Here is a 15,012-nt window from a genome sequence, read left to right as displayed (position 1 = left end):
GCGTCCATCTATCCATTATGTGGATTTATATGGATGCACAAATATATAAACACAACCTACTGTGTTTTTTATTATGTGCTTATGATTTCACAACTATATAAATAGTCATTAAAATGCAAAGAAAGAGAAAAATCTGGTTTATCATTTTAAACTTTTCAGAATTTGTAATAACTGCTGTAGACTTTGATTTGGTTCTTAAAACTAAATAGCATATCTCACCAGCACATATAGAAGATGAAAATTATGGATGAGAAATAAATATATCAATAAGTGTGTATACATGAGATTAGTGCCTTTTATATGTTAAACCCAATTTTACCCAATCTTGATTATAACTGTAATATTTTAAGTTTGGCAAATTTATGACCTCTCTTAGTTATTTACTATTTTTCCTTTCTTTTATATGTCATGTAACTCTCAACTAAATATTTGTCATATAAGACCATAGTTCTTTTTTATTTTTAATTATTTGTTTTTTATGTCTATATTTATTTCTATTAATTACAGTTTATTTACTTTGTATCCCTCCCTCCCTCCTCCCATCCCAATCCTCTTCCTTCTCCCTTCTTTACCCATCTCCCTCCCCAAGTCCACCAATAGGGGATAGCCTCCTCTCCTTCCTTCTGATCCTAGTGTATCAGGTCTCATCTGGAGTGGCTGCATTGTCTACCATAGAGGGCCTCTGAAAGGCTCTACCCTCTAGGGTATCAGAGCAGATGCTGAGACTTATAGCCAAACTATGGGCAGAGTGCAGGGAATCTTTTGAAAGAAGGGGGATATAGTAAGACCTGGAGAGGACAGGAGCTTCACAAGGAGAGCAACAGAACCAAAAAATCTGGGCACAGGGGTCTTTTCTGAGACTGATACTCCAACCAAGGACCATGCATGGAGATAACCTAGAACCCCTGCACATATGTAGCCCATGGCAGTTCAGTGTCCCAGTGGGTTCCAAAGTAATGGTAACAGGAATTGTCCCTGACATGAACTGAATGGCCTGTTCTTTGTTCACCTTCTCCTGAGGGGGGTAGTAGCCTAACCAGGCCACAGAGGAAGACAATTACTTGTTCTTAATAGAAAGAAATCTCAGATCTGAAACTTTGATTTGGAACCACAAACTTGATGCACAGACGTGAGTGGAAGGCTGGCATGTTAGGTGGATCTGCCTCTGTAGACTACCCTCTTTTGCAGGGGGTGTTTTGAGCCTGTAATGCAGCGTTTTACACTGTGCAAACCACAGTGATTTCAATGCAGGTCTCATGCTGTGTGCTTTATGACTGTGAGTTTGAAGCTGAGCTGGATCTCCTTTCTGAACTTCCAGCATCTTGATTCCCTGAGATATATGTAAACCTGCAGCTTTCTTGTAGACATTACTGTTTCAGGTATGTCCACCTTACAAATACTAAAACAAGTGAGTGAAAAGTCATTGAGCATTAATACAGTACTAACTCTATCTTTCAAGAAGCCATTTCTTTTTTTTAATTTTATTTTTTTCTTATTAGTTACATTTTATTAACTCTGTATCCCAGCCGTGTCCCGCTCCCTCACTCCCTTCCAATCTCACCCTCCCTCCCTCATCTCCTCCCTGCCCCTTTCCAAGTCCACTGATCGGGGGGACCTCCTCCCCATTCATCCGATCCTGTTTTATCAGGTATCAAGAAGCCATTTCTAAAAAAGTGTTTAATTTGGTAGTAATTTTATTATGTGACTATTGTTATCAGTTATTAAAATTCCCACAGTACTCATGAGTTGTTTATGTGACTTTTGTGTTCCTTTGTGAGTTGGAAGTTCACTGAGGTAATGATTGTTCACTTATTCAACCATATTTGTTCAGGGAAAGACCTATCTAATTCCTTTTTTTTTTTTTTTTCTTTTCCTCCTTTGAGATGTAGTATCTCATGTAGCTCTGGCTATCCTGGTACTCACTATGTAGATAAGGCTGACCTCAAACGCAAAGAAATCCTCCTGCCTCTGCCTCCTTGGTGCTGAGATTAAAGCTGTGTTCGACCACATCTGTAAGATCTGTTTATGTTTATACTTTTATCCAGAAATAGAATCTGGACATTGTAGTTTGGAACGTATGTGTATATAGTAGTTTTAGATATAGTCATTTTTCTCTTACTACCCACTGTTTAAAATTCCCTCTGTTTTTAGGACTATTACAAACTAACTCCTAAGTGAGGATTAATCTTCTTCCCCTGGCTCCTCTTTCTTTTTCATCTTCTTTAGGTGTACAGATTTTAGTATGTTTATCCTATCTCATAGGTCTAGTTAGCCATTTATAAGTGACTTTATATCATGTGTGTCTTTCTGCTTCTGGGATACCTCACTCAGGATAATCTTTTCTAGACCCCACCATTTGCCTGCAAATTTCATGATTTCCTTGTTTTTAATTGTTGAGTAGTATTCCATTACCACAATTCCTGTATCCATTCCTCCACTGATGGACATCTGGGTTGTTTCCAGGTTCTGGCTATTATGAATAAAGCTGCTACAAACATGGTTGAGCAAATGTCCTTGTTGTATACTTGAGCATCTTTTGGATATATGCCTAGAAGTGGTATAGCTGGATCTTGAGGAAGCACTATTTCTAATTGTCTAAGAAAGCATCAATCCTCACTTTAGAAAGACAAATAGGATGGACATTGGAAGTAGGGGAAAACAAGTACCAGGACAGGAGCCTACCACAGAGGGCCTCTGAAAGACTCTACCTAGCAGTGTATCAAAGCAGATGCTGAGACTCATAACCAAACCCTCATCAGAGTGCAGGGAATCATATGAAAGAAGGGGGAGTTAGTATGACCTGGAGAGGACAGGAGCTCCACAAGGACCAAATATATCTGGGCACAGGAGTCTTCTTTTTTTATTGTTGACTTTTTTTAATTAATTATACTTTATTCACTTTGTATTCCCCCATAAGTCCCTCCCTCCTCCCCTCCAGGTCCCACCCTCCCACCCCCTTCTTCACACATGCCCCTCCACAAGTCCACTGCTCAATCCCCATTTGGAAAGGCAAAGAGGAAGGACATCAGAAGAAGAAGAAAACAGGAAACAAGCTAGAAACCCGCAACTGAGGGCTTCTGAAAGGCTCTGCCCTGCACAGTAACAAAGCAGATGCTAAGACTTATGGCTAACTGTTGGGCAGTGTGCATGGAATCTTATTGTAAGATCTAGAGAGGACAGGATCTCCACAAGATGAGCAACAGAACCAAAAATTTGAACACAGGGTTCTTCCCAGAGACTCATACTCCAACCCAGTACCATGCATGGAGATAACTTAGAACCCCTGCCCCGGAGTCTTTTATGACACAATTTCTCCAACCAAGGACCATGGATTGATATAACCTAGAACCCCTGCTTGGTTGTAGCCCCTGGTAGCTCAGTATCCAAGTGGGTGCCCTAATAAGGGGAACAGGGAGGTACTTTTTCTGACATGAACTCAATGGCAGGCTTTTTGACCTCCCCCCAACCCCTGAGGGAGGAACAGCCTTTCCAGGCCACAGAGGAGAACATTGCAGCCAATCCTGAAGATAACTGATAAGCTAGGGTCAGATGGAAGGGGAGAAGGATCTCCACTATTATTGGATTTTGAAAGGAGCAGGGAGGAGATGAGGGAGGGAGGATGGTGTTGGGAGGGAGAGAACGAGGGGCCTATGGCTGGGATACAAAGTAAATAACCTGATTAATTTAAAAAAAATAAAAATTATATTAAAAAAAAACTAACTCCTGGCAAGTAGGCCAGTCATATAAGCTGTATCATGCTTATGTAGGATGAAGAACTTGAGCACTGGGAGAAAGAACTAAGTTGAAGAGTATCTGGCTTGTATAAGGCCTAGAGTTCAGTTCTTAGCATTGTTTAAAATAAACAGATCTTAAAGCTCTTAGGAGCAACTTATTGGCTAAAAAGAGTTCCAAGTATTACCAAATATGTTTTTCTCTAGGAAGGTTTACTTTCCCAACATCTTGATGTCCAGAATTTTGAGATAGCTTAAAATAACATTAATGAGTTTATTTTTAAAATTATAACTGTATGCTATGCCCCTAGGGTTGGTAGAGTTTTTGTTTTGTTACAGATTAAGATTCCAACAGCTAAAATAGCTGAAGTTACTATAGTGAAGCCTTGGATTACAAACAAAAATGAGCTACCTTCATTCTCATGTAACTGATTTGTAAAATTTTATTTCCATTTTATATGCATTGGTGTTTTGCAAGCATGCATGTTTGTGTGAGGTTGTCAGGACATCTGGAACTAGATTACAGATAGCTGTGTGCTGCCATATGGGTGTTGGGAACTGAACCTGGGTCCTTTGAAAGAATAGCCTGTACTCCCAACTGCTGATCCATCTCTCCAGGCCCTAAGTGATTTAAATGACTCAGAGACTTGAAGAATTTCTTAGGTATTCTTCATTCCCCTTGCCTCAAAGTGGTATTTTTTTTCCCACTTGGAACCTGAAGGGTTATTATAAATACTGTGAAACACTCTTCTGTACAGGAAATGGTGTTTTTCTATCCAAAAGGAAAAAACAACAACAACAACAACAAAACCCACTAGTTTAGTTTAATGAATAATAAAACCTCACAAAGTAATAGAAAGTTATGAGTGCCCAAGTATCAGATATAGTGCAATGAACAGTTTTTAATTATGAACTCTTTTAATATTATTTCAGAACTGCATGGACCTGTAACATAAAAGTTATATAGTAAAATAAATTTAATTACATAAAAATATGAGAATTTTTTAATTTAATTTTATTTTTAATTATACTTATTTACTTTGTATCTCCCCCTCTAGTTTCCTCCTTCCTCTCCTCCAATCCCTCCCTTCCTTCCCCTTCTCCATGCATGCCCCTCCCCAAATCCACTGGTAGTAGAGGGTTTCTTTTTCTTCCTTCTGATCCTAGTCTGTTAGGTCTCATCAGGAGTGGCTGCATTGTCTTCTTCTGTGTCTTGATAAGGCTGCTCCCCGCTCAGGGGGAGGTGATCAAAGAGCAGGCCAATCAGTTCATGTCAGAGACAGTCCCTCTTCCCATTACTATGAAACCAACATGGACACTGAACTGCCATGGGCTACATCTGAGCAGGGGTTCTAGGTTATCTCCATAAATGATCCTTGGTTGGAGTATGAGTCTCAGGAAAGACCCCTGTGTTCAAATTTGTTGGTTCTGTTGCTCCCATTGTGGAGCTCCTGTCCTTTCCAGATCTTATTATTTCCCACTCCTTTCATTAGATTTCCTGCATTCTGCCCAAAGTTTGGCCGTGAGTCTCAACATCTGCTTTGATAGTCTGCAGGGCAGAGCCTTTCAGCAGCCCTCTGTGGGAGCCTCCCAACATGTTTCCTGTTTTCTTCTTCTTCTGATGTCTATCCTGTTTTCCTTTTGCAATGGGGATTGAGCATTTTAGCCAGAGTCCTCCCTCTAGATTAGTTTCTTTAGATGTACAGATTGTAGTAGGTTTATCCTATATTATAAGTCTATATGAGTGAGTATATACCGTGTATGTCCTTCTGCTTCTGGGATAGATCACTCAGTATGATCTTTTCCAGTTCCCACCAACCTGCAAATTTCATGATTTCCTTTTTTTTCATTGGTGAGTAATATTCCATAAAGACAGAATGGTGGATCAATGGAATATGAGAATTTTAACCAGTTCAAATAATTTTATGAGTTGGTATGGTTTAAAAGACAAACAATTCTCTACAGTAAAAGGTCTTCAGGAGGTATCTCCATCCATGACCTCAAGCTGTACTATAGGGCAACAATACTAAAAAACTGCATGGTACTGGCATAGAAACAGACTGGTGATTCAATCGAATGGAATAGAAGACCCTGACATAAATCCACACACTTATGTACACCTGATTTTTGTCAAAGATGCCAAAACCATTCAATGGAAATAAGACAGCATCTTCAACAAATGGTGCTGGTCTAACTGGAAGTCTACATGCAGAAAAATGTAAATAGATCCATACTTATCACACTGCACAAAACTAAAGTCCAAGTGGATCAAAGACCTCAACATAAAACCAAACACTCTAAACCGCTTAGAAGAAAAACTGAGGAAGAGCCTTGAACTCATTGGCCCAGGAAACAACTTCCTGAACAGAACACCAACAGCTCAGGCTCTAAGTGAAACAATCAATAAATGGGACCTCATGAAACTGAAAAGCTTCTGTAAAGCAAAAGACACTGTCATCAGAACAAAAAGACAGCCTACAGATTGGGAAAGGATCTTCAGAAACCCTATATCTGACAGAGGACAAATATACAGTATATATAAAGAACTAAAGAAGTTAAACAACAAAATTCAAGTAATCCAATTAAAAAGTGGAGTACAGAGCGAAAAAGAAAATTCTAAATAGAGGAATATCGAATGGCAGAGAAACACTTAAAGAAATGCTCAATCATTAACCATCAGGGAAATGCAAATCAAATGACCCTAAGATTTCACCTTACACCCATCAGAATGGTTAAGATGAAAAACTCAAGAGACAACACATGCTGGAGAGGTTGTGGAGAAAGGGGAACCCTCCTCCACTGCTGGTGCTAATGTAAACTTGTACAACCACTCTGGAAAGCAATCTGGTGCTTTCTCAGACAACTAGGAATAGCCCTTTCTCAAGATCCAGCTATACCACTCCTAGGCATATACCCAAAAGAGGTCCAAGTACACAATAAGGACATTTGCTCAACCATGTTTATAGCAGCCTTATTTGTAATAGCCAGAAGCTAGAAACAGTCCAGATGCCAATTGTGGCACATCTACACAATGGAATATTACTTAGCAATAAAAAACAAGGAAATCATGAAATTTGCAGGTAAATGGTTGGACCTAGAAAGGATCATCCTGAATGAGCTGTCCCAGAAGCAGAAAGATGCACACAGTATATACTCACTCATATAGACATATAATATAGGAAAAACCTACTGAAATCTGTACACTTAAAGAAACTAATCAAGAGGGAGGACTCTTTCTAAAATGTTCAATTCCTATCCAGAAAGGCAAAGATGATGGACATCAGAAGAAGGAGAAAAGAGGGAACAAGTCAGGAGCCTGACACAGAGGACCTCTGAAAGGCTCTGTCCTGCATACTGTCAATGCAGATGCTGAGACTTATGGGCAACCTTTGGGCAGAGTGCAGGGGATCTTAGGAAAGAAGTGGGAAACACTAAGATCTGGAGAGGACAGGAACTCCACAAGGAGAGCAACAGAACCAAAAAATCTGAGCACAGGGGTCTTTCCTGAGACTGACACTCCAGCCAAAGACTATGCACAGATGTAGCCCATGGCAGTTTAGTATCCAAGCGGGTTCCATTGTAATAGGAACAGGGACTGTCTCCGACATGAACTGACTGGCCTGCTCCTTAATTACCTCACTGTGAGAGGGAAGCAGCATTGCTAGGCCACAGAAGGAGACAATGCAGCCACTCCTGATGAGACCTAATTGACTAGGATCAGAAGGAAGGAAAAGAAGTCCTCCCCTATCAGTGGACTTGGGGAGGGGCATGCATGCAGAGGGTGGAGGAAGGGAGGGATTGGGACAGGAGGAGGGATGTAACCACAGGGAGGATACAAAGTGAATAAAATGTAATTAATAAAGAATATAAAAAAAAGATGGAACAGAAAAATAAAACAAAACAAGGAAATCATGAAATTTGCAGGCAAATGGTGGGAACTGGAAAAGATCATCCTGAGTGAGTTAACCCAGAAGCAGAAAGACATATATGGTATACAGTCACTTATAAGTGGATATTAGCCATTTAATATAGGATAAACATGCTAAAATCCATAGTTCTAAAGAAGCTAAACAACCTGGAGGTCCCTAGGGAAGATGCTTAATCTTCATTCAGAAGGGCAAATAGGATAGACATTTTTTTCTTACCATTGCAGAATATTTGAATTAACCTTACTAATAGATTAAATACTTAAATACTTTTCTATAATGTCTTGCCTTTCTTCAGTGCAGATTAAAACAGCACTGATATTAAAAACAAATAAATAAGCTTTCTATTCATGTCTTTGAATAATTAATGGCCCAAGATTTAGCACAATAGTTTAATTAATCCTGTATCTTAACCAACAGGTAAGTCCCTGTATAATTATTGTCAGTCATTTGGGCTTCTGCTTAATGGCTAGGCTTTCTGGAGGGACATGTGGTTATTAAATAGCCTTTTTGAAAATAAATGAATGGTCATGACAAACAGTTGCTGGGTGCTGATACAGTTGCTTTTAAAAATATAACAGAACCTAAAATCTCTAATTATCAGAGGACTTGTTGCTTTCCACAGTGAATCTCCACTCACACTGGGAGAGCAACATACACTGCTGGAGAGGTTTCTCTGAACCTTCACTTTAGACCTACACATGTTCTTAATCTTACCAGCATCCTCTTCAGGGATATATTTATTTATGCATTCTAAATGGAAAGCTTAATTTATCAAAACTTAGCTCTATCCTGAAAAGATAGTTTGGTTTGTTTCTCAGCAGTACTGTGTTTCATAGGTAGTCATTATTGCTTTGAGCAACATTATATGCATTAGAAGTCCAGACTTTCCCTACTGTAGATTTGCTAGTTCATATCAATTATTTTTCCAGAGAGAATGAAGTCCTAGGAAGGACTTCATTTAGTTTGTTTAGTATTACCCTGGGGCACACAGAAGAATATAAATAATCTAACTTTTGTAACGTGGTTGAAATTTAAAACACTTGGAATTTCCTAATAATGAACACTTACCCATTGACAGGAGGCTATTGAGAAAACTGAGTGTAGAGAGAGATCCTGTGTGCAGGTGTCTGCTGTCAGGAGACTGAACAAATAAAACTTCATGATATGTTACCTGTGCAGAAAATTTAGATATACATGTTTCTAATGATCTTGCTCTGCTTGGTATTCCTTGGATTATTTTTTAATTTCACATATGCACACTGTATTTACATCATTTGTGCACATTCTCTAGCTGAATTTATGGCCTCTTTTTAAAAATACTGTTATACATATAGGTATGCTGGTTCATATTATGATATTAATATATATATATATGACTATATAATATAATCTATTGAGCCTAATTATTGTTGCTGATATTTGTTTTTAGGGATGACTACTTGATGTTGTCAAAAGGGTTCATCTCCATGTTTGGGAGGAGGCTGGTTCTCCCTTTTTTGCCTCCTTTGTGTATAGCTCTTCATCTAGACGCTAAAAGAGGGAGAACCATTATCCCTCACCCTTGAAGATTTCCCTATTAACTTTGTGATGGTAACTGACTTTATTCTTTATGTCTTGCTTAGGCAGACATACTGTTTTGACATCATGGGCACAGCTTCCCTCTCTGTATTTGTTAACAAATACAGTCTCCTAGCAGATGTATGTGTCCTTTGTTTCTCACAGTGTTTCTGCCTCTGCTTCCATGGTGTTCCCTGAGCTTTAGATTTAATATTGTATTATAGGTAGATGACTTCCTAGATAACTATTCTTACTTTTTTGTGTGTTCCTGAAGAAACAAGGAAATGATGTAAATGTCTCTGAGTATATGTAGTAAAAAAGACTGATGTCTCCTTTCCTTTCAATGCAACAATGAATCTAAAATTGATCAAATAAACAAGCAAGCAAACACACACTCATTTCTGAACATCCATGAAGGGCAACCAGGAACACACGTACTGCTTTTACTTGCAGACTATTGAAATGTGGGTAGGAACTGACCATCTGTAACATTTTTATCCAGTACTGCCATTCTTCCTCTGTGCCCCTTTTGTGAACTTTGTGTGGGGATTCTCATGGGACCTGCCAGACCAGAAGGATTGACAACTAATTTGCATGTGACCAAAAAGACTCAGTTGATCTTACAAGAGATTGAGATTCACATCTGGTGGCATTTCTTGCTGAAAGTAATGGTCTTGGCAGTGATGAATAAGTGAGTTTTCAACAAAACCAGACATAAGAGGAGACAGGAAACCATGATCCATACCCAGTCGGGGAGAGCAAGGAAAGAGTCAATAGAAGCTTTCAGATTTTCCCCAGATGTTGAGTACAGTAGAAAAAGACTTCAAAGCACAATTAAAATATTTTAAGAAAACATGCTTAAAGAATTAAAAATGAGCATGATAATATGTTAACGTGAAAAGACTCTTAACAAGGAGATAGAAGTTATTATTTAACAAGTACAAAATGGGAATTTTGGAGTTGCAGAGTACAATAGCTAAAATAACAGAGCCACAGGGGGAGCTCAACAGGTGATTCAAGATGGCAGAGAGAGAATCAGTAGACTTAAAGGTTGATCAATGGAGCATATAACATATGAGAAGAACAACAAAAATTGCCAAAGAAAAGTAAACGGACTCTCAGAAGCCTTTTAGATGACCTCAGGGGTGTTGATAAAAGTCCATATGAATTCATGAAGAGAATATGGGAGCTATACAAATGCTTGAAGAAGTAAGACCCAATATATTTAAAGTCTTACTAAAATATACAAAAATATAAACCCCAGGTAGAATAATGTCCAGACATGCATACTGGGATACCTAATCAGTCTGAAAATCATGGGTGGAGAGGAGATTGTCACTGATTGCAGCTGCGCAACACAACACCTGCTACCTACACAGGACCTCCAGTGTGGTTAACTCATGAAGGCAGAAGAAAAAGCAATGACAGTAACAGATTTCTGAAAGAGAAGAATATAAAATTGTAATTTTATACCCAGTGAAGTGCCTTTCTAAATAAAGAAAAAAGTAAAACCACATTCATTTTCAGTTTCTTAACCCATACACATACATATGCACACCACACGCTGGGATCCACATTTGAGAGAAAACACATGGTTCTTACCATTCAAAGTCATGCTTATTGCAATGCTTTCCAGCTTCATCCACTTTTCTGTACAAGATTTTATTTTTTTATCATTGAGTAAAATTCCACTGTGTGTATGTAACATACTAATGAAGAGCAAAAGAGAGGGAAGCAGGGGTGATGTTGAACAGCAAAATGAAATAAGACAGGGAAGCAGAAGACAGGCCAAAGAGTAGGTGAGAGGAGGAGGGAAAGGAGTCATGGGAGGAGAGGCTAGGTGGAAGGACAGTCCACCGTAACACCTTATTTGAAAATGTTATTACTATAACTGACATTGTGTATGCTAATTTTAAAATTAAATAATGTTTGCAGAATAAGACATTAGAAGCCTGCCTTGTCAGGCACATTAAGAAAAATCTTTAAGGATAAGATGAAATTGTCAGAAATTATAATAGGAATTACAGGGAAAAATTAATTTATGAAAGCATGAAATATATGGATCAATATAAATAATATATGTATGTATGTATAAGTAAATACTGTTTGTCCCCTTCATGTATTTGACTGAAGACTGTACAATAAAGTAATTGTAAGACTATGAGTAGGCTTAAAACAGAGATACAACAAACAGCAATGATAAAAGTATGCAATTTAATTTAAAATATTTCCACAAAGATATTTCTAATGGCATCCCATCATTTTAAAAAATTAATTGTTTAAACAAGATGTAACAATGGGCCCTGATGGCATCCTAGCATTTAAATAAAATTAACTCTTTAGAGAAGTTTTTGTAACAATCTCTGAAATTTTGTTTGAGAAAATAGAGATGTCAATACCGCCACATCAGTCTTTGAGGCTGATATTAGCAAAATGTGAAGTTCATAAATAATAGAAGAAATTATAATGTCTAAATATTTTGTATCTACCATAGATAGAAAAACTATAATGAAAATATTAGCAAAGTAAAACTAGAAACAGGAAATATACATCATGAACAACTGATTTTCATCTTCCTAATGAAAAGTAGATTGCTTCTTAAAATTCGTCAATTTACCTTAGATTGCTAATACACTAATGCACAAACATAATGAGATTTTGATACATGTCCAAAAAAAGCACATAGAAATTCCTGCACATTTTAATGAAAAACAAACTCAACAGAAAGGCAATATAACGGAACTTCTTCAACCTAATGAAAGCATTTTGGAAAAAACCTCACACCTTTATTATAGTCAAAGGTGAACTGCTGAATAATACCTCCTCATTATCTAAAAAATAAAGGATGTATGCTGCCATCGTGTCCTAACTTTAGTCGACTTTGTGTTGCAGGTTTCGCCAGCATAGCTATTTGTGAGTATAAATAAGAAACACCCAGATGGGTTAAGAAGGAAAACTGTTACTTTATTGACATGATTATATCAGATGAGTGAACCTGGTGTTAATAAGTGATATTGATACACAAAATTCAATCATTTTTTCTTTGTTTTTAAAAGAAGAGAAGAAAATGGACAGCAGTGTCAAGAAGAATAGAGCTGGGAGTATGTTCCTCCCGTAAGCATCATCTTGGCATGAGTGAGGCCCGCCATCATATGACACTGACTTCTGAGAGCCGAGTTCAATTATACAGACATGTATAGCTTATCTATTAAAATATACATTTATATAACATTTATACAAACAAACAATCCCAGCATGTATGCCAAAAACCTCCAACTATGAGAAAGACTTAACTACAAAAGCATCTGAGTTTGGTGATTGGAAATTTTTATTTTCCTAAGTTAAAGTCATCAAATTATATCCATTTTAGGTTCAAAGCATCCCTAAGAAAATCATTGCTGAAATTAGAAACTAACATGCTCATCAAAATTCACATGAAAATTGAATAGCCAAAGCAACCCTAAACATAGACACCAGAGCCTTAAGAGTTACTGCAAAGTTGTAGAAATCAAGATCGTTTAGTTATAGCATAAGGAAGGCCATTACGTGAATTGAACAGAATTGTCTGTGAATGAACTTTTGTGGATGTGTTCAACTTTGTCTTAGCAAAGTTACCAAGACAACTTAACAGAAAGGGTAATTTGATTTTTTTCCTCCATTTTATTTGGACATTTGATATGTATTTGAAAAGCAAATTAGCTTAAATGTTTGTTCAACATGAAACACCAAAATTCACGTAAGTATATGATAGGCTAAATGAAAAAAAAAATCTTAGTCTTTATCTATAATATCAACATCAAAATACACAGCAGGCAAAAATGATTGTATTTTATCATAAAAAAATGTTGTACCTCAAAAGGACATCATTAAGTAAGTGCAAGTCATGCATCTGACAATGAACTTGTTTCCTGAATAAAGAAACCCGTGAGTAAGATAGAATGAGCAATCTAATCTAATGTTGGCAAAAGACTAAAATTGGCATAGATAGAGGATCTACTATTAGCTAATAACCAAATGGAAGTTCCCAAATGTTATCAGGCAATAGAGAAATGTAAATTTCCTAAACTTACCAGTCTTTCTTACCAGAAACACAAGCAAACCAAGTGCTAGGGAAGCTGTAGAGAAAACTGGTCTGTTTCACACTGCTTATGAGAAGGAAACATGTTCCAAACGCTTCAGAAAACCGTTTAGAAGTGCTGGGTTTTCGTATTACAAAAACTGTATTTCACGCGCATGAATGTTTGCCTGTGTGCATGCAGGAACCCATGGAGGCCAAGTGGAACATAAATACATCATCTAGAACTGTAGCTAAGTATGGCACTTAGCCGCAGTGTGGGCCCTGGGAACCAGCCCAAGGTTCTCTGCCTGGCAGCAACATGCTCTTAATTATTGAGTTGTCTCTGCTGTCCCACATTCAGCACATTTTGAGGTTTTTATTGTTGGTTTCTTTTGGTTTGGTATGGTATATTTTTGTTTTATAGTGGAAAATTTATTGCCATGAATCAGAATCATAGAGGTAGGTTGATTGCATCTTACTTGTGAATCACAAAACAAAACTCACAGTATACTCATTTCTGGACCTTTGAACCTTCAGTCATTGTTGGCAGAGTCTAACTGTAGGGCTGGACCGCCACACTTTTTCCCCTTAGCTAAGAGCAATTCTCAGGTAATGGAGAACTTGCTGTTAGGCACACCCATAAAACCATCCAACCTCTGTAAGTTCAGGAGGAATGCAGTCTCTTTAGAAGCTCAGAAGAAGCCCACCCAGATAATTTTTATGTATTTATTTTTGTTTTCTTCAAGGCTTGTGCTCTTAAACAAAAAATCACCACTACTTATTTATGTAGAGGCTATTTTTCTTCTTTTTAAAATTTGACTTTGTTATTTGACAATTTTGTTCATATAAGCATATTACTCTTTTCTCACATCCACTTACCTCTTTCTCATCCCTATCAGTATCCCAGCCCATTCCTATGAGTTTTAGTACCATAACTTTTGGGTTCATTTTGGTTTTGTAAGTCATGTAATTTTTATTATTATTATTATTATATTTTTAATTTTATTTTTCTTTTTAGTTACATTTTGTTAACTCTGTGTCCCAGATGTATCCCGCTCCCTCATTCCCTCCCCAACCCCACACTCCCTCCCTGGTCTCCTCCCTTCCTCTTTCCAAGTCCACTGATAGGGGAGGACCTCCTCCCCTTTCATTTGACCCTGTTTTATCAGGTATCTTCAGGGCTGGCTGCAAAGTCCTCCTCTGTGGCCGTAAGTCATGTAATTTAACTTGAGCCATCTGTGTAACTATTGGATTGAAACTGTCCATTAGATCTTGATGTGGTCATTAGGGGGTTTAGAGCTGAAATAATGATTCTCCACCCCTGGAATCTGTGTGTAGCAAATTGTAAATGTTGTTTTTATTTCCTCAGATGAGGAGTTGAAATGAGAACCCTACCCAAAGCTTTATAAATGCACGGTTTGTGCTGAGTCCAGATTGTTTCTATAGTTTCTATCTAACTATTCCTAGGACTGAGCCTGGAAGCTTCTAGGCCCCATACAATCAAGTGTTTTGCAAGCCCATACCTTGAAGGCTTCAGCTTCCATCCTCCATTGACTAACCTAGGCCTAGAATGTCTTTAGCCTCCAAGACTTACTGCTGATTAAGTTCACCCTTTTCTTTCTGAATGCTGGCTGGCGGGTTCAATTCAGCTGCTCTGGCTTAAAACTCCTCTCAAAGCTAACTGATTCAAATTGGCTTCTCTCAGTTTACTGAATTGTTCTGCTTGGAAAAGCTACCT

The 15,012-nt window shown here is 37.8% G+C and overlaps 1 protein-coding gene across 2 annotated transcripts in view; it reads left to right on the top strand.

The window, feature by feature from the left end:
* The window catches only part of Xrcc4 (X-ray repair cross complementing 4), a 214,697-nt gene that overhangs the window by 83,621 nt on the left and 116,064 nt on the right, over nucleotides 1-15,012 (top strand). The window lies entirely within an intron of this gene.

This window comes from Meriones unguiculatus, chromosome 2 (assembly GCF_030254825.1).
Source record: "Meriones unguiculatus strain TT.TT164.6M chromosome 2, Bangor_MerUng_6.1, whole genome shotgun sequence".
NCBI classification, from domain to species: domain Eukaryota; kingdom Metazoa; phylum Chordata; class Mammalia; order Rodentia; family Muridae; genus Meriones; species Meriones unguiculatus.
Note: the sequence above shows the minus strand (reverse complement) of the source record. Positions and strands in the feature narration are given on the sequence as shown.